Below are 21707 nucleotides of genomic sequence, written 5' to 3'. Positions count from 1 at the left end.
CCCGGGAAGCCAGGGCCCATACCACTCACAAACAGCAGCCGAACACACGAAAGCGCCCAGGGGAAGAAGGGCTGCCCCTTTCTCCCTACTCAGCTCGAACACCACCACCTGGCCCCGGCCCTGGGGGAGGGGAGGAGAAAAGGAGGAGGAAGAAGAAAGGGAGGAGGCGAGGCATGCTCTTCCCCACCACCTCCCGTCCCGAGGACCGTGACCCGGGCGCCGCAGCCCCCCACCGTACCTGCGGTGGAGGCGCCGCCCCTCGGAGCAGCTTCTCGGGCTTCTCCGCGCTCCAGCCCCGCAGCCTTATGGCCGTGGCCGCTTCTTCCGCCAGCTGCTCAGGCGCCGCTCCGCCTCCTCGGCCTCAGCCTGGGCAGCCGCCGCCGCCGCCACCTCCTCCTCCGCCGCCGCCTCCTTCTCTCGGATACGCCTCTCACCGCCGCTGCCGAGCCAGTGACCGCGAGGCTCAGCCGGCGCTTCCTTCCTCCCATCCCAGAAGCCACAACAGGAAAGAGCCGCTGAGCCCGCGCTTCCCGGACTCGTTCACCGCCTTCTCGCGCTGTCCATTCCCCCGCCCCCTAAGCCTGCCGCCCGGCCGGCCACTCACTCCTAGACCCTCAAAAGGCCGCCCTTCCCCCTCTCCCGGCGGGCGCCTGGCTGGGTTTACGGACGCCGCGCCTAGCCTCGCCTAGCCGCACCAACCCCCTCTCCCCGCAGTCCTCTCACCTACCTGGCCTCCCCGCCCACCCGGCCCGCACTAAGAGCGCCGGCGCAACAGCCCCTCAGCCGCGCGGCCGCCGCTTCCCTGGCGGACTAGGCCGCAATGCGCGCGCGCGAGCGACTCTCCGGCCCCTCCTAGAAGAACTCGGTGCGGGCGGGGCGGGGCACGCGCGAGTCTCCCGAAGAGCGTCTGGACAGCTCTCCAAGTCGCCAAGCCCTCTTTGTTTTCACTCTCTTTTCCCCACCCCTACATCCCCGGGAGGGCGCGCAGTCCGCCGGAAGAGAGCCCCGCCCCGCCCCCAGGCGAAGTTTAAAGGGACCGGCCTCCTATACCATCCCCGCCCAAGCACGACGAATAGCCCCTTAGCCCAGCCATTGCTTACAGCTGCCACAAACAGTCAACATTCATTAAGCGCCAGCTAGGTACTAAGCACAAAGCTGTTTGCCGAGGACTGATGATAACAAAGAAATGCCAAAGACAGCTCCTGCTTTTAAGAGCCTCCAGTTTGATGCGGGAGACGACTTGCAAACAGCAACTCTATAGAAACAGGATATGCAAGAAGACCCCAAAGCTAAAGCGCTTAAGACTTTTGGAACCCTTTGCCTAAGATAAAGTGGGGGTAGTCTGAGAGGGAGCCACGGAATGATTAAACAGTATTAGCAAAAGCTTGAAATGGTATAAATCAGCTGAGAGATTTAATAACGATAATAGCTAGCATTTATATAGCACCCACTATGTACCAGACGCTGTGATTAAGCCTGGTACCATTATTCTCTCATTTGATCCTCACAACAATCCTGAGAGGTATGACTTATTATAGCCATTTAACAGCTGAGGAAACGGAGGCAAAGAAGGTAGAAATTATTTGACCAATGTCACACAGCTACAAAGCATCTGAGGCCTTATTAGAACTCAGTCTTCCAAATTATAAACCCGGGAGGTAGAGATGAGGGGGAATGTCCAAGCGAGATAACTTTTAAGGAATCAAGTCTCTTATTGCCCAGAAAACATTCTCCCCTAAAACATTCAAGGTCCGCCCTTCAGCCTAATAAATTTAATTACTGAGCTGGGGCAGCTACTCCCTCAATAACAGCAGGTGTAAGCCAGGAGTTAAAGTTCTTGTGAATTAGTTTAAAAGTAATAAATTACGGTGGGGGAAAAAAAGCAACAACTCTCAGACCTATGTTTTCATACCCATCAAACTGGAAAAGCTATTTCAAGAGGCATTTACTAAGCACTTATTAAGAGTAAAACATGAAATTAAGCAAAAACAGTCCCTCCCCTCAAGGGCTTACATTTTAATGGAGAAGAAAATACAAAAGCAACTATTTCCAAACAAGCTGTTATACAAGGAGAAAAATTAACAGAGGGAAGGCACTAGAATTAAAACAATTTGGAATAAGCCTCTCTCAAAAGTTAACAATTGGAGGGGAAAGGGAAGAGGTTGTGTGGTCTATTCAGCACAAATTTGGTGAATTTTCTATTCAGTTCAATCTATCACCTCTGCTTAGAAAGGCTTTCTTATTCTCCTTTTTTTATACTCCTACCTCAGTATCTAAGTACATTGTTTTAAAACAGAAATAACTTTGAAGATAAACCTACTGGCTTATGATCACAGCATATTTAAATGAAAAAGTCTTTACTTGAACTCAGCAAGTCTCCACAATCCAAGCTACCACTCTCTAAACTAATGGTTCTCAAAAAAATGTAGTCCAGAGAATCCTTGGGGTCTCTGAAACTTTCAGAGAGTCTACAGATTCAAAATTAGTTTTTATTTCTAATATGATAAGTATATAAAATAAAACATATAAACACAAACTCTTTAGACAGATCTCAATTTTTAATAGTGTAAAGATACTGAGAATAAAAGTTTGAGAACCACTGTTCTAAACCACTCTATCAAATAAATATAATTATTATTACAGAGCAGAGTGGGGTGAGAACTAGAAAGTCAGCTTGTTTAAGAGCTAGAAAATGACCTTCGAACACAGTCTATGGTGCTTTAAAACAGGGAAAAGGAACTGGACTTGTGATTTTTAGTATAGAGAACCGCTCATGAGGAAACGCCTAGAGCAGCAGTGTCCAAATTGTTTGGATCACAAACTCCATCCATCCATCAGTTAAAAAACAAAAACAAACAAACAAAAAACAACAGAACATATTCCCAATATTTACATAATTCTCTATTTTATAAAATATGTACATGGACTACTGTACAAATAAGTATGTGCATTATAAAACTTAGATAAGAATGAATTGAAGATGAATTACTATTTGGTTCTGGAGTCTATATAAGAAACCACTGGAATTTTCGGAGTAGGGAAGGAACATGGTCAAATGTTTAGGAAAATCACTTCTGGCACCCAAGTAGAGGATGGATTAGAGAGGGGAGACCTGTGGCAAGAAACCAACTAAGAAGCTATAAATATAATCCAGGCAAAAGTCAGTAAGAGTCTGAATCAGACCAGTGTGAATGGAGAAGGGGACAGATGTGAAATCAATGTTCTAGATCTAGAAGAAATCTCAGAAGTCCTTCTTGTTTTTGAATAAAAACAAGATATAGACTAGTTCTGAATGTTATTAAGAAACAAGCAATTGAAGCTGAAAATTTCATGTTTTGGCTACAGATTAATAAACCTTTCTCTAAACATAGTGTCATCGAAGATACCCCTTCAGTAATTCTTTTTCAATTATTAATAAAAATGTTTTATTTTCATCAAAACCATAGCAAAAACCCCTCATTTCACACAGATAAAATGTTGAAATCATTAGTAAAATGTGTATCGATTTTCCTCTGTAGCCAAAACATGAAATGTATCATATTGGTCCAAAGCAATTAGATTTCTTATCCATCCATATTTAGAAGTATCTTCAAAATAGTGAAAATTCCTTCTACAGATTAATCATCAGATTAATAAACAAGTAATTACTTCTATTTTATTTCCAGGAAAAGCAATTCTTGAATTAGAATACAAAATATGATCTTGTAAGTTTATTAAATGCAGCTCTGACTTGTTCATATGTGCAATCATTTGTTTTTTTCCATATCAGAGAGTTGTTTCAAGGACATGGCATTAACTTTAGGATCAAGTTCTCCAAAGTTATGCAAATTCCCAAACTTTTGTAAGATATTTTGATTAATTATAATTAAATTAATTTGCTTCACATTTATTATTACTAAGAAAAAAAGGTAATTTCTGCTTTTAGTTCAAAAAACCCTTTGAACTATGCTGGCAAAACCAACTGCCAAAGTGTTTGGCAGTAACATAAAAGTATCCTACATCCTTCTTTCATGATGTAAGATTTTACAAAGAGTCTTCCTTTTAATGGACCTCTTAGAATAAATTAAAACTTGAAAAGTTGTGTGTAGCTCTTCATTATTGTTTCTTGATACAAATGACTGTCTATGAAGTAGAAAATGTGATCAAAATACCTGGTGCTACTACTCCCACCCCCCCCAAGCCCCATTATCTCACCTTATAACTGTAACATCTGTTTCACTAGGCTCTCTCAGACCTCAGGCTCAGACAGAATCTGGATACTAGTATTTATTTAAAGAAACCAAATGGCTGTATCTTTTCCAGTAAGGGTTGGAGAAAACTGGCGAAGACAAGGGAAGAAGATAGAGAGACCTTCCTTTTTGAATTCTAATTCTAACTCTTGATAACAAACTAAGGCTGTTGTTTATTCTCAATATTGATTCCTCAGGTGTTGGCTTCCTTCAAAATTAAACAAAACTTCTCTTTTCGAGTGCACTTGACATATTTGTGGTTACCTCTATTCTATATTAAAAACAGAAAACGGATCTGTTGCTCTGGTTTTATCTTGATATATATATACATATATATAATTGTAATTAAATGATTGAGATCTAATTGATCATGTGGTTATTCTCACTGTTTTCAGGGTCCAAGAAGACCTGCATGCCTGGTCTCATCTTCTTTTCTTGAAGCCAATTTTTTGAAATGTAGCTCCTCACACATTAAAGCTGCATTCCTCTTTCGATTGCATTCATCTTATGTGTCCATCAATTCAAACCACAGTTATAAATGTGATATAAAGCCATCATTTTTTTCTGAAAATTTTTCTTGGTGTAGCATTGTCATCATTAAATTTGCAAAGTAAATCTTCACTAACCTCACTTTTATCAACATGCTGTATAAATGTAATCAAATGAGAATCTTTCATTCTACATCTGTTCCTTTATACACTTAACATGCAGAATAAGATTTCAGTTTCTCAATTAATTGATCACAAAGCTCTTCAGACATATGGGCAATTCTTCTTATCTTATTATCTACAAGTGGAACTATTTTATTTTTTATGTAAATAGTATTTTATTTTTTCCAATTACATGTAAAGATAGTTTTCAACATCCATTTTTATAAGGTTTTGACGTCCAAATTTTTCCCTGTCCTTCCCTTCTCCTCCTCCTCCTTTCCTCTCCCCAAGATGGCAAGCAATCTGATATGGTTATACATGAATAACCATTTAAACATATTTAAGTGGAATTATTTTAAGCTGCTTTATATACATACAATTTACCCAGAATCATTTTGGCCACATCTTTCACTAAGATTTGAATGAGGGTTTTTTACACTTAGCAATTCTGTAAGCAATCTTATAAAATGCAAGCAATCTCTTTAATACCACAATTTTTTTTTTTCAGTCTGTTTTTGCTTGCTAAAAGCATCTTATTTTCTCTGGAAAAATTTCTTTGTCTTGCCAACAAATTCTGCAGGTCCACTTTCAAAATGTTTCAATTTTTTTTTAAGTTTTATTCAATCTGCAGCTGCTAGCACATTTGTACAGGGCAGTGATCTTTCCAATAGTACTTGTGAATCTCAATGATAAACAAAGTGGATATTTTCTTGATTTTTTTTTTTACTTTGGGTTTCACTATTACTCCTTTTTAAACTGTTTTTCTTAAAGAATATCCTCTTAAGACATTAAGTTACAGGACAGGTTTGATCTATAATGAGAGAAGTTTCCATAATGGAGCTTACCTTACTAAATCAAGTCACTAGTGCATTTTCACTCCACTCCCACCAAAATCCCTTCCTCCTTCCCCCAAAGCTATCTCTTCTTGTATTATTTTCGGGCTACTCCAGTCATTCTTGGGTTTTATACCTATTAAGGCCCATCCTTAGAGTCTACAAAAAAATATAATTAAATGGAATAACATATTGTAAATATTTTAAAAAAAACAGAATATCAAAAATCCTAACATTTATACATAGGAGTATGTACCCATGGAACATGTACATAATTGTCCCGTCTGCTTTTGACCAATCACATGTGCTGGCTCAGTACCAAACCAAAGTAACTTCTACATGTTTATAACAAAGTGATACATATCTTAATGTCAAGGATATTCCCCAAAATGCTTTGTCATCAATCAAAAAACATCAATGGCTTAATAAATGACATTTTTCTCTCTAAATGGAAACATTACAAGAATAAAATTTGTCATGAGAACAGAAATCTGAAGGTAACTAGTTTTAGATAACTTTTGAACTGAGAAATTTGGCTAGATAAGAAATGGAAAGTGTGGCATAATGTAGGTAGATTTTTGTGGTGCCAAAAATTATTCAAATCAAAGTGTAACCCTGGCAAACCTATAAGCTGGAGTTGACTAATGTATGTTAATTTCTACCTAATAATCTAGTATTATTATATTATATATATATGATGACAATAACAATAAAATAATAACCTAACAATCAGAATTTGATAAGGACACATTTATAAGAATATGTATGTTCTGTTACCAGTCATTTAACAAACATTTATTATCTAACATGTACCAAGTACTTTGGAAAGAAAAACAATCTTGCCTTCAAAGAACTGACAGTCTATTGAGGTATGAATTGGGACTTATTAGACCTCGTATTAGCTCTGAGCAATCAGAGACAAAGTCAAAATTAATTTCTGTCCTTAAAGCACTTTAATTTTAGTGGACAACAAGATACGGAGGGAGTGACTGAACAAAAGGACACAAGAATAAGTTACTACAAAATGCAAAGTAATATAAGGGAAATGAGGTTCCTTATAAATGAGAGGCATTGGAAAAAGCCTCCAGTAAGGAGGTAGCTATCCCTTGAGCTGACCCTTGAACACAAGCTAGGGATTTTAAGAGGAGATAGGGAGGAGGGTGTTTTATACAGGAACGGGGAAAGAAAAGTATGTACAATGGCAAAGATACAGGAGAGAGGATGCCAACTATGAGGAATCTGGTTTGTCATAATATAGAGTGTGTGGAGAGGAAGAATGTACAATTAGATAGGCTGGAGACAGATCATGCTGCAGCTCAGTGGTTCTCAAAGTATGGTCTAGAGAATGCTGGGGATCTCTAAAACACTTTTAGAGGGTCTACAAATTCAGTAAATATAATACAGATAAACAAAAACGCTTTGAGAAATCCTCAATAGTTTTTAATAGGATAAAGATACTGAAAACAAAAGTTTGAAAACCACTGCTGTAGCTACTTGGAGAAAGAAGAAATAACACTAAATTGGCTTGCTTGAATCAATTAGAGTATGCATAAAGGGGGAAGGGATATCCAGGGGTAAGAAGGATCCTTACCATCAGGGGATTCTCCCCCTTTATGCTTTTCCCCAGCATCTAACTGCTTCACTATTCCTATAACTTGGATGAGACTTAAGAGTCATTGATTCTACTACTTTTGGGGAGGCAAAGGACTGTCAGGCTTCACCATCTCTTCCACCTTTATGCCCTGTAGACCTGAGAACAATCATCTGACCTCTGATTTAACCTAACTACAGCTGGGCCTTTCTTTGGCCCCTCCACTTAAGCATGGAACCTCCAAGCATTTTCACCTAAAGATGAATTTTTTAAAATATATATATATATATCTCTTAGGGTATGATCTCCTTGAAATCTTATCAAATCATATCTCATTTTTTCTATTTGCATTTGCAGGCCTTGGCATAGTGGCTGACACATAGGATATGCTTAATAAAAACTCATTCATTTTTTCATTGAGGAATTAACTCTGGGGTAGGATGAGCCCTAAAGTTATGATCCATTGATTCTGGATATAATCTGCATAGCCACTTTGGAGGTATGTAGGAGAAAAATGATTCCAGGAAATTCAAACACAGTACAAACTGTCATAATGCAATTTAAAGGCTCCCAAACCCTGGTAGACATAGTACTGAAATATCCCTGATGTAACACAGAACAAACTTCTAAACGATTAAGAATAATTACTTATATCTGGCTTAAATAAGTAGGCAATTAAAATAAAATACTATATGCCATTCCAGTCTGCCAATTTTCAATTACCTCTGTTGGTGAAGGACTTTAGGATGAATTAGAGGAATGTATAAACAGTCACAAAATGTCAATTTCTTCTAAGATAGGAGTACAAGGAAACTTCAGCTAAAAACATCCAAAATTGTGATGTCAAAATTCTAAATCAAAACTGTTATGAGATCACTCATTACTTTAAGTGCACATATATGAACATAGTTACTTTTTTTATTTTAATGATAAGAGTATTCACATTCTCCCTCTCCACTAAAAGGACCCCTCTTAGCTGTGAATTCACAAGTTCACATCACGTTAAATAAATCATACAGAAGCTTGGCTTCTAAATAGAAGGGTGAGATTCTTTACAATTCTATCCAAGACTTAGGGAAAAAAAACAAACACCTAAACGATAGTTTTGGACCTTGTCTCAGTCTTTAGGCTACCTAAAAGATGGTAGTAAAAATGTACTCAATATAGAATATAAATCAGGTAAAGAACAGCTTTTCTCCTTCCTTCCTTTAACACAAGACTCACAAAAGGCAAAGCAGCATCAATCCAATCAATCAATCAATATTTATTAAGACATGCGCTGCACTAATAACTACTCATGCATTGTTCTAGGAGTCTGAGTCTTAAAATTCAGAATATAAAGGATCTGTTAATCTGGTACTTTACACTTTACCTCAGCTAGGACCGTTTAAACAGCTCCTTCCCACAACACATCTTAGGGCAAGCCAGGCTGAGGTAGAGCCTTCTTCCTGACAGCGACCCTGCTCTTAGATACAGAAGCATCTCTGCAGCTACTCAACACTTACTGAGGTACCCAGGATCTCTGGACCTCATGAATTAACAAAACTGCCTCCAGAAATTTCCACCTCCAGATTAATATTCAATCACCTCTGTTAAAAAATAAACATTTATTGATATAGCATGCACATACTGTGCTTCAAGTGTTCACAGTTGGATAAAGAATATAACTGTAGCTATTGACACATAGTAGACACTTAATAAGTGTTTAACAATTGATTGAATTGATGTTATTTGTTTGTCTTTTGGAATTTTTTTTAGAACTGGAATCAGAAAAATCAGAGATCAAATTGGTTTACACAAATACTCAACCCTCTGCCTAACTCAGTATTTTCATCATTTCATCCCCATTCATTGGGATTATAATAGCATTTACTTCCCAAGGTTGTTGTGAGGATAAAATGAGATATTTGTAGAGCAACTCTTGCAAAATCTTAAATGTTAGCTATTCTTACTATTTTTATGCTGGAGAAGAGGAAGGGTGGCCTCTTCCTTCACCTCTTGGGAAAGTTAACTATTTGCCCCATGTTGAATCAAAGTAAGGGGGAGTCAGAGTCCCCCTCTCTTTAAGATGCACTGAATCAATAATAAGACATGTATAGCTAGGAGTTGCTGGGGAAGCAGTCAGTGTTCTTAAGAGTAATCACTGTAGGCCTGACTCATGCTTGCTCCAGACACTATAGAATTCCATAGGATTATGGGTGTTCTTCAGAAACAAGTTTACTCTCACCCTTCTGACATAGTTTTACAATGAGTTTCCTTTCTGTCATTCCTGTTTTCACTGCTTCAAAAATGTGTTCTGGTCCATAATTACATAACAAACCTGTTTTTAAAGATTTTAGGATTTGTCCAATGAATCCCAACTAAAATTGAGTGAAGAGATAGATTGTCTTACAATTTTTTCTCTCCACAATATTTTGATGCCATTTCCTGACCTTACATAGATATAGCAGAACAAAGTAAATATGCTCTCAATAGAATTATAAAGCTACATTTATAGGAAATTTTTTTTAAAAAGATGCTTCTAGAAACCAATTAGTATTAGACATTCACTTTTCCTACTAATTTTTGAACAAACAAAAGTAACTAGCTACTAGTTGCATTTTTAGAGAATGTAAAGTTTAATAATAATAAAAAATGAATAAGCATTGCAACCATACAGTTATTTCAGACACACAGAGCAGGAGAAATTTTTTTTAAAAAGGTATTTAAAACCACGTTCTTTAGACACAGGGGAAAAAAAACAACAACAACAAAAAAAGATGAAACTAAACATTTTATAATAATAGTTTAAATAAAAATCTAGATATTTAGAAATATGAAAAATCAAGTTTTAGTACAGTTCAATGAAAAGTATTCCAGAAATTTTGGCATACTGTTGGTCATACTCCTTTGGGTAAGACACAACCTCTCTGGGCTTAAGCCAAAAAAGAAAAAAGAAAAGAAAAGGAAAAAAAAAGAGAGGGATAGAGATAGACGTTGATGAAGTTGGAAATTATCAATCAATAAGATCAATGGATCAAGTTGCAGAACTGGAAGGAGTTTTTAGAGTTCTAGTCTGACCATTTTACACAAGATAAGTGAGATTCAGTAAGTTAAATGACATTTGCTAGGTCATACAAGGAGTACATGGCAGTGTTGAACCAATGTTCTTGGATTCTATAATCAGGATCCTTTTCATCTGGGCTACTGTCTCTCCAATTATTTTTTTAAAAAATACAACTTTAATTTTTTCTAAATGGGGGCAAATTGCTAGAGTTGATTAAGTCATGTTTAATTCACAAATCTTGAATTGTCGTACATTTTAGAACTGCTGAAATGTTTAGAATAACTACCACACTTGATTTCCTTCTAAAGGCAATTGTCACTAATCAAAGATGCACATTTTTTCTCTTTGACACCTTCATATCTTAACATTTTCAATGAGCTGCCCCTCTCTCCCAGCACACCAGTTAATGGGTGGCTAAGGAATCTCAAACTAATTTTAACTTTAGCCAAGGTAATCACGAGGTACACAAACATGCTAATAATATAGACCTATGGATTCCAAAAGCAAATGGCAAATCCAAAAAGCAGCTTAGTGGAGGGGAATTCTAGACACAGCTGTCTGCACAGGTTCTTCAATGTGTAAAAATGAGAAGTTTGGATTAGATGGAGTATAAATTCCCTTCCAGGCTTATAATCTAAACTTTCCTGTTAATCATGCTAATTTAATAAGCACCTACTATGTGCCAGGAATAGGCAGCAAAGTGGTACAGTAGAAACAATAGTAAGCTTAAAGTCAGGAAGACTCATTTTCCTAAATTCAAATCTGGCCACAAATACTAACTATATAAATCTGGACAAGTTACTTAACCCTATTTGTCTCAGTTTCCTTATCTGTAAAATGAGCTAGAGAAGAAAACAGCAAACCACTCCAGTGTCTTTGCCAAGAAAATCCCAAATGGGGTCACAAAGAGTCAGATGAGACTAAAACAATGACAATGTGCCAGGCACAAAAGATGTGAAGATAAAAATAAAAGTCTTTACATTTTACTAGGCCTTGCAGTAGATAGAGAACTGGTCCTGAGGTCAGGAATTTCAGACACTCCTTGTGGGACCCTGGGCAAGTTCCACTTAACCTCTATTTGTCTCCATTTCTTCATCTGTAAAAAGTTTATAATAATAGCACCTATTTTTCTCAGGGTTATGTAAGGATCAAATGAGATAATATCTGTATAAAGCACCTAGCACAGAGCTTGCCATATAACAAGCACTATATAAATATTAGCTATTATTATTATCATCATTATTATTGAGATATGTACAAAAAAAGTAAATTCAAATATAGATAAAGCAAGTATAATATACTTTCCTAGAAGGGAGTGCTAAAATAGAGGATCAAGAAAGGCTTCATGTAGGAGGGAGTGGCACTGAGTCTATTAAGCAACTGTAGTTTTTTTTTTTTTAAAGATCACCAACCTCAGGGCAGCTAGGTGGCACAGTGGATAGAGTATCAGCCCTGAAGTCAGGAGGACCTGAATTCAAATCTGCCTTCACACACTTGACATTTAAAAGCTATCTAACCCAGGGCAAGTCATGTAACCTTGATTGCCTCACAAACAGAAAAAATGCAAAACCTAAAATAAATGATAGGATTCCATGTGCATGAGGATAGATAAGTAGATACATAAATAAGCAGGCATTTTTATCAGAGAGATTGGTGGGGTTTTTTTGTTTTTTTTTTTTTTGCTGAGACAAGTGGGGTTAAGTGAATTGCCCAAGGTCACACAGCTGGGAAGTGTTAAGTGTCTGAGACCAGATTTGGACTCAGGTCCTCCTCATTCCACTCTGCCACTTAGCTGCCCTTCAAATAATTTATTTTAAAATAAGAATCTTATCTCACCAATGTGTATGACATAATATAAAAACTTCTTAATTTAAAAAAAAAACCAACACAACCCACTATCTATCCTATTGAATTATCCACTGCTTGCCATGCATGACTCTAAACCTCAAAGTTTAACTTTATAATATTCACAGCATTTATTTGTTTATGATTTAAAATCTGTTTTTCTTGCCTTTTTAAATGATTTTTTTTTAGGGGGGCAGAGGCAATTGGGGTTAAATGATTTGTCCAGGGTTGCACAGTCTGTAAGTGTTAAGTGTCTGATGTCACATTTGAACTCAAATCCTCCTGACTTCAGGGCTGGTGCTCTATCCACTGCCCCACCTAGCTGCCCCTAATGAACAAAGTTTTACTTGAAAGCATTTGTCCAGACAAATTCTCATTGTTTTGTTATTTTATGATTTAGGTTTAATAACTAAGTTGTACTGGATTTGATTTTTCAGCGACTCCCCCACTCAAAAACCCATTACTTACATACAGTATTTAGATATAAACCATTTGTGTTCTCCATTTTGTCACATGAGCAAAATCAGATCAGTAACAAGAAGCAATGAGATCATATCATAAAAATGTTAAAAGAGAATCAGATCAAATGCCTTTTACAATTATAACTGAGGGGATAACTCTCCTCCCTCCCCACTTAATATCATTTCCTTTTTTCCAATTACATATAAATATAATTTTCAAAATTCACTTTTGTAAGATTTTGAGTTCCAAATTTTTCTCTCTCCCTTTCCCTTTTCCCTTTTCAAGGCAGCAAGCAATCCAATATAGGTTACACATGTACAATCATGTTAAATGTATTTCCACATTAATTATATTGTTTTTAAAAAATCAGGAAAAAAGGGGGAAGCCAAAAGAAAGAAAATAAAAGAAAAAATAGTATGTTTCAACCTGCATTCAGTCTCCATAGTTCTTTCTCTGGATATAGATGGTATTTTCATCATGTCTTTTGGAATTGTCTTGCATCACTATATTGCTGAGAAGATCTATCCATCTTCCAAACCATCAAATTAATCATCATATGGTATTCTTGTTACTGTGTATAATGTTCTCCTGGTTCTGCTCACTTCACCCAGACTTATAGAAGTCTTTCCAGGTTTTTCTGAAATCTGCCTGCTCATCATTTCTTATAGAACAATAGTATTCCATCATGTTCATATACCACAATTTGTTCAGCCATTATCTAAATGATGGACATCCCCTCAATTCCCAATTCTTAGCCACTACAAAAAGAGCTACTATAAACATATGTATACATGGGTCCTTTTCCCTTTTTTATGATTTCTTTGGGATACAGACCTAGTAGCAGTATTGCTGGATCAAAAGGTATGCATGATTTTATAGTACTTTATGGAGCTAGAGGAACAAAGCCATCACAAAAAAGTAAAATATATACTTTCTATTACATAAAATTGAAAAACATAAATAGAATAAACTAATAGTAGGATTTAAAAGGGAAGCTGTTAGCTTGGGGTGGGGGGAATCTTTGTATCAAATATCTCTGTCTTAATCTAAAATCTGAGATATTTAGGGAATTAACACAAACAAAAGTCATTCCATAAAGGAAAAGATATCTGAGGATAGCAAGGGATAGGGTGAATAAAGAGTAGTCAAAAGAACTCCCTAAATAAAAGAGATGGGAAAATATTGGAAAAATCAATGTTCAAGAAATTGTGGAAAGAGTCATGCTTATACACTGTCAATATAACTGTGAATTGGTCTAATCATTGTGAAAATAATATGAAATAATTATAAAGAAATGACTAAACTATTACTCTCCCCAATCTAGCAATTCTGAATCTTTTGCTGTCATCATTCAAACTCTATCCTTCATCCCCAACTGCCTCCTTCCTCCTTTCCATCCTCCTCAACCCAACACTGACCTTTCTTCAATGTCCTACTCTAAAGCCATCCATCCCTTACAGCTATGCTTTCCAGAAAGCCTGCTCCAGATAACAAAGTTCTTTTCATCTTTGATCTTTTTCTTCCCCATTTTTTTCTCATTTCAGCTCTGGCTCTGGCTGCACTTCCCACTCACTTAATAAACAAGTTGGGGAAGAGTTGGAATTCTGCTTACTCCTTATGTCATTTCTAAGTTCACCTTCTGTCACCATCACTCAGTAACCTCTCCTGTTCAATCAATCCATATTTATCTCCCAATCACTATTCTGGCAGGTGTTTTGATTTGATTTTTAAACCACCTTCCAGGACACTCCCTTTCCTTCTTCAGTGACTTCAATGCCTGATTCACAGTTTTTCTCTCAAAATCCTACCTTCACACCAGGAGATTTCAATATACCCACAAACATTTCAATCTCCCAACTTCTCAACGTACTCATTTCTCTTGACCTACTCCCCCACTTTAACTCAACTACACACAGAGACCTTGATGTTACTCACAAAAAAAGAAAAACACTTCCATGTTCACAAATTCTAAAATTGCCTGACTCCAGTTTTTTACACACCTCTCCCTTAGTTTTATAACCTCAAGCTCTTCTTCATCCTCACCAAGTCTTCCAGTCCTTTGATCTACTCAATTCTCTCCCAAGCCAGCACTTCTGCACTAGCTACACTCTCCTACCTTCTCCATCATACCTGTTGGTTAAACTTTATACTGCCTTCTTTCCTTGAGCCTCCTACTCCCTTACCCCATGATTGCTCCTGCCCTGTTAGCCTCAGCCCTAGACTGAACTCCCACCTGTGCTCCTATTCACATGCTGCTGAATAATATTGGGGAAAATCTCAAAATGGTTCTGACTGACTCAGCCACCACAGTTTTATGCTACATAATCTCAACTGAGCCCTCCCTGCTACAAGGTAATCCTTTTACACATTCCTAGTTGACTCACTATCTCTCTTACCACAGCAGCTTTTCCAAATCTTCTCATCCCTCCTCAGACTTCCCATGGCTACTCTGATCTGCATCCTCTCAGCTAAGAATCCTGCCTCTCTTTTCATTAAGAAAATTGAGGTTATTTATAAAGATCTTTCTCTTCTCTCTCCTCTTCCTCCTCCTCATTTCATCTTACACATAAGACTTCTGCCACTGTCACTATCTTCACCTCTATCTCACATAAAAAGATGTTCTTTCTTGCCAAAGAAACATACACAAATATCTATCTCATTCCATATCACTTATTCCAACAGAATGACCCCTCTACCATCCTAATTCTCTTCCATCACCAAAATATGAAATAGAATATTATGATATTGTAAAAAAAATGATGAGAGACTCAGAAAATCCTGAGAAATAGGAGCCAATGCAGAGTCAAATGATCAGAAATAGGAGAACAATTTATACAATTATAACATTGTAAAGAAAAACAATTTGGGATGAAAAGGAGCCAAAAAGAAAAAAAAGTCAGTTTCCTGACAGCTACCTGAATACTCTTTTTGAGTATCAGTGAGGTAAGGCAAGGCCCTTCTAATAGAACTGAATCTATATTAATTAGTTCTAAGAAATATTGTCTTGGGCAATACCGCTAACCCAGGTGTTAACCTGAAACAGTACTATGGTGACGATCTCCGTTTGTTCCTAACCAAAAAACTGGTCTCTGCCTTGGAACCAATTTGGGCTTTCACAGACTAACTTTAGCCTTATCTTTCTAACTCTCTAACACAACACTCGCTGTACATTTTCAGCCATGCTCTGTACCTTCTTCTCTTTCAGCACTTCCCTCCATTAGAATATAAGTTTTTTTGAGGTCAGAAACTGTTTTGCTTGCTTATTCAAGGTGTGCCAAAAGTCTGAAGCTAAAATTTTTGAGACAGTTTCTATTTGTATGCCCAGTGCATGGTCTATAATAAATGTTTAATAATTTGTTTTTGTATCTAGCTGTCTTCTCTGGTTAACAGTTTCCAGAAAAGAACAATAGCATCTCTTCCTCTCTCCACCCCCACCCCAGAAAGAATCCAATGCTGCAGCAGCTGGACAGAAAAAAATGGCAGCTTTGGAAACCGAGAACAATGGGAGAGGATGCAGCTTCAGTAGATGATGTCTGCAGAAATAAAGTAAATCGGTTTTGGCAAGGGGAGATTCAGGACCCAGGCAAGAGAGCTGTCAAAAGGCACAGCCCAGAAACAACATGGCACAGCAGGTTGCCAAAGCTCAGAGTGAATGCGATAGTATGCTGGAATGGTGAAAATTATTCTTTTGTTTGACTTTTTAATCATCTGGTATCTTTCAATTGCATATTTGGCTATTTGATTTATAGCTTTTGCTTGGTTGGTTGAGATTGTTTATACTGGATGGAGACTTAAATTGCATTTTCGTAACTGATGGTCAAAAACAGACCCACACTATAACTGTTCAAGTTAATGGTTTCATAGTAACTTGATACATGTGCTACATGTTTACTTATTTCACTTCCCCTATTTCACTTCCCCTTAAAAAGATGGTACATTTTACTTATTTCTCTACTTCCCTCAAGAGTCTTGCACATAGTAGTCCCTAATTTTTTTCCCTCAAAATTTCTATTTAATATTAGGAAAATGATAAACATAATAGGAGAAAACAGGGACAAGCCTTGTGACTCCAATGGTATAGTGAATTCTGGGATGAGGAAATTCCCTCCATTAATGCAAATAAGCACCCTCTCTACCACTTATTGTTATTTAGCTAGAACCTGGACTCTCTCAGGGTTCACATAGCTAGTCAAAGGCAAGCCTTCCTGAGTTTGATAATATGTATTATACTACAGTGCTTTTCAGTAAAGTTATACAATATAGCAATTTTCAGACATCTTAATTATATGGACAAGTAAGTTCACTTGAGCAATCAGCAAGGTACCTACTTGCCTTTTAAACTGGGGGTTGAGAAGCCAAATAGAATTGTATAACAATGTGGGGGGTTACAAAATGATAACTTATTATTAGTACATATCTGATTTATAAACCTACTTTATATATCTATATACCTAGGATTGTGTAAAATTTTCTTGAGCAAAAAGGAGATCTCAAGTGGAAAAAATTTTAGAAGCTCTGCTTTAGAGATACAGAATATGGGTCCCTTCCAGGGCAGCCTTGTCAAGTACCAGGCCTTGGCCAGAACATCTAAACTTATACACAAAGAGATCATTATTGATCACAAACCATTTGCAGTAACAGTAGCTACCATAGGCTCCAATTTGCCAGATGTTTCCTCTCACAGATCTGTGATTTCAGTGATATTATAAGATAAGGAAACTTTATAAAGGCAGATCAGCATTTCCTCTGTAACTTAAAATCTTAGTAACTAGTAGCATCAAAGTCAAATGGGGGGAAGAGGGGAAGAAATGCTGTTATACTAATTCACATATAAAGATCTCTGCAAGCAGCATATTGACTTCATTTTAAAATGAAATGTCATCTATGTTTTATTGTTCCTTTATTTTTTTTTAAATATTCCCAGTTATTTTAACATAGTTCAGACCCCACTCCCAAGGCCACAAAACAATGTCTGAAGTAAGACACTGAATGGAAATAATTTTTGATTATTAGTTGGGAAATGGCTTAACAAATTATGTCATATGAATACAATGAAGTATTATGAATACAAAGAATATCACAATTTTTGTGGGAAAAAAATGATGAAAAGTATGGATTCAGAGAAACTGGGGAAACCTGCACGAATGCATGCAATGTAAGTTAAGCAGAATCATAAAGACAATTTATACAACAAATATTATACTGTAAAGAAAGCAACAGTGAGAGATTAAATTCCCTGATCACTGCAATAGCTAACCAAAACAGACTAATGATGAAACCTGTTTTTCCCCTTATTGAACTTCTATATCCCCAGTGTTTAATGTAAACCTATAACACAGCAGATACTTAAACAAACATTTAATTGACCGGAGAGAGAGAATAGACTAGAGCCACAGAATGAGCCATATATTTTTGTACATGAGCAAAATATACACTTGTTATGCTTATTTATTACAAGGAAAGATTTGGGAGCTAGAAGGGAGAAGAGGAACAAGAGTAATGCTAGAATGGTTGCAATGCCAAAAAAGAAATAAAGAGCAATTTAAAAAGTCAAAAAACACTTAAAAATTGCACAGAAGAGAGTAAGAGGAAATTCAAAGCCACAGACAAGCAGGACAGTTTTGGAAATGCTTGCTATAAAATTTTTTTAATAGCCTTTTATTTTTCAAAATACATGCAAAAATAGTTTTCAACATTTATCCTTGCAAAACCTTGTGTTCCAAATTTTTCTCCCTCCCTGACCACCTTTCCTCTCCCCTAGACAACAAATAATCCAATATAGATTAAACATGTGCAATTCTTCTAAAAATATTTCCACATTTATGCTGCATAAAAAAATCAGATCAAAAAGAAAAAAATGAGAGAAAAAAAACAAGCAAGCAAACAGGAAAAAAAGGTGAAAATACTGTGTTGTGATCCACATTCAGTCCCCATATTTCTCTTTCTAGAAACACAGATGGCTCTCTCCATCACAAGTCTATTGGAATTGGCCTGAATCACCTCATGGTTGAAAAGGGCTAAATTCATTACAGATGATCATCACATAATCTCTATGTTGTATTGTTTTGATTTTACTCACTTCACTAAGCATTAGTTCATATCTTTCCAGGCCTTTCTGAAATCAGCCTACTGATCATTTCTTAGAGAACAATAATATTCCATTACATTCAATACCATAACTTATTCAGCCATTCTCCAACTGATGGGCATCCCCTTCAATTCCTTGCCATTACAAAAAGAACTTTTACAAACATTTTTGCACATGTGGGTTCTATTTTCTTTCTGTAATTTTTTAAAAAAGAAAACAAGCAATAAGTAATAGAGTCATGATTTTATACATAATTCTATTTGCATATGTAAATAATTATGCTTGCCATTTTTTAAAGTTCATAATAATAATAAAAAACAAATTTTAATGGAATACCAGGATCTGAAAAATTAGCTTACCTCACATGAATAGGGAGTTTAATAAAATAGATATACTGGCTTATCATAAGCTAATACATCTATTCTTAGAGTAAATATGTCACTACTCATGATTGAACTTCAATTTATGTTGACATTAACCACATTAATTTCAACATCTAGGTGAAAACCACCACCCTCTTATTTTGTAAGTACTTGGTTTTTCAAAGTGCTCTTGAGTATGTTATCTTGTTTGATCAATAGGATGAATATAAGATAGTGATTATGATTTATATTTCCAGTAAAAACTTGTTAACTTTTTTGTAAGAAAACTGGAAACTGAGTGCATGCCCATCAGTTAGAGAATGGCTGCATAAATTATGGTATATGAATGTTATAGAATATTATTGTTCTATAAGAAATGATTAGGAGGATGATTTTAGAGAATCTGGAAAGACTTACATGAACTGATGCTAAGTGAACTGAGCAGAACCAGGAGATCATTGTATACAACAACAGCAAGATTATACAAGGATCAATTCTGATTGACATGGCTCCTTTCAACAGTGAGATGGTTCAAGCCAGTTCCAATGATCTTGTGACAAAGAGAGCCATCTACACCCAGAGAAAGGACTATGGGAACTGAATGTGGATCACAACAGAGTATTTTCACCTTTTTTTTTTCTCATTTTTTTCTTTTTGATCTGATTTTTCTTGTGCAGCATAAATGTGGAAATATTTTTAGAAAAATTGCATAACATTCTCACTCTGTTGTTGTTCACTTGCATTTTGTTTTCTTACTCACTTACTTGCCTTTTTGATCTGATTTTTCTTGTGCAGCAAGAGAATATGTTTACACACGGATTTAATATCTATTTTAACATGTATAACATATACTGGATTGCTTGCCATCAAGAGGAGGGGATGGGGGGAAAGAGGGCAAAATCTGAAAACAATACTATACAAGGGTCAATGTTGAAAAATTATCTGTGCATATGTTTTGAAAATAAAAAGCTTATTTTTCTTGCAAGAAGAAAGAAGTGGGACAAAAGAGGGAAATGGGAAAAAAAGACCTAGAATGAAAGCATAAATTAAAGAATGAGGCTCAGGAGAGTCCAGGAAAGAATTCATTAACTGAAAAGTAGGAGGTGAGTAAGACCCAGCTGCTGCTAAGCTTTCCAACTCCCTGGGCATCAATGTGATTTTCTCAGAAGCTGCCAAACTGAGAAAGTTTTTCCCCTGGGATGCCAAGAACTGACTGGGTAAGACTAGGCTTTACTAAAGGTTCTCCCTCATAGCCCAGTTAAAAAGTGTTATGAGCTTTCTATGAACTATTGAGATCAAGATAAACCAGTGATACTATGGTACACAAAATAATTTACAAGGCTTAGTCATCTACTTAGCCATACTGTTGAATTCCAAATTACAGAACTGGTTTGGGGACAGGGGGAACTCCATGGGCCATAAGCTATTTTCTATCAAAAGAAATGCACATTTAATGTGAGAAACACAAATACAGGACCAAAACTTTCCTAGCACTCTCCATTGTCACCTTAAGATCTTAGCTGTAGGATTAAACATATGTGCTTCAGGAAAAGTAGAATAGAAAAGTCTTATCTCCTTCTATCTGAATTGCTGCTAATCCCTTTGAAATGTGATCATTTTAAGAGAAAATTTTTGAATTGTTCAAAAGATACAATAATTCACTCTCACTTCAAATCTCATGAGTTAACAGAGCTAGAAAACTTAACATTCTAGATTTTGTTTTTGTATAGAAAATATCAGTAAAAGAGAGTGACTGCTTGGACAATATAAATAATAACATGCTCTCTATGGCACAATTGATAAAATGCCAAGCCTAGAGTAAGGAAGACTCATCTTCTTGAGTTTAAATCTGGCCTCAGGCACTTATTAACTGTGTGACCCTGGGTAAATTATTGAAGTTGTTTGCCTCAGTTTTCTCATCTGTAAAATGAGCTGGGAAAAAAAATAAAAACAAAAAAAAAATTTTTTAATGAGCTGGAGAAAAAAAAGGCAAACCATTCTAATATGTTTGCCAAGAAAATCTCAAATGAGATAAAAAAGAATCAGACATGACTAAAAATTACTGAACAATAACAAATAAGACAGGATCCAAAAAACTAGCTATGCATATCAATATACATACTCCAAAAATCGTAAGTTATTACAAAGAAGAAGAGAGAACTTTGAAACTGTCCTAAAAAGGTAATTGGTGTCTTACATCACCACTAGGCCAATAACCTAAAGAAAAAGAAATTGTATGTACAAAAATATTTATAGCAACTATTTTCATAGTAGCCCCAAATTAGAAATTAAGGAAGTATCTTCCTATTAGAAATTAAAGGAGGATAATTGAAAAATTATGGTATATAAATGTGATAAAATTGTGCCATAAAGAAATGGACAGTTTTGGAAGAAACTAAAGATCTCAATGATACAGAGCTTAATGAGAAAAACTAGAACAATTTATATAACAAAAACATTACAGAGAAAAACAATTTTTTTTTATTTTTTATTTAATAGCCTTTTATTTACAGGATATATACATGGGTAACTTTACAGGATTAACAATTGCCAAACTTCTTGTTCCAATTTTTTCACCTCTTACCCCCCACCCCCTCCCTA

The 21707-nt window shown here is 36.4% G+C and overlaps 1 protein-coding gene across 5 annotated transcripts in view; it reads right to left on the bottom strand.

Moving 5' to 3' along the window:
• Positions 1-21707, bottom strand: part of RNF38 (ring finger protein 38) — a 197055-nt gene that overhangs the window by 74665 nt on the left and 100683 nt on the right. For 2 of the 5 annotated variants that reach the window (XM_031937210.1, XM_031937218.1), the window contains exon 1: positions 239-354. The exons of 2 other annotated variants lie outside the window; for them this stretch is intronic. The gene's annotated coding sequence lies outside the window, so the exon portion shown is untranslated. Of the gene's footprint in view, positions 1-238; positions 355-727; positions 750-21707 lie in introns of those variants that run through there. One more of the 5 variants, XM_031937204.1, reaches the window with a different exon arrangement.

The sequence above is a fragment of the Sarcophilus harrisii genome, chromosome 1, assembly GCF_902635505.1.
Source record: "Sarcophilus harrisii chromosome 1, mSarHar1.11, whole genome shotgun sequence".
Lineage (NCBI taxonomy): Eukaryota > Metazoa > Chordata > Mammalia > Dasyuromorphia > Dasyuridae > Sarcophilus > Sarcophilus harrisii.
The sequence above is the reverse complement of the archived record's forward strand: the minus strand, read 5'-3'. Positions and strand labels throughout refer to the sequence as shown.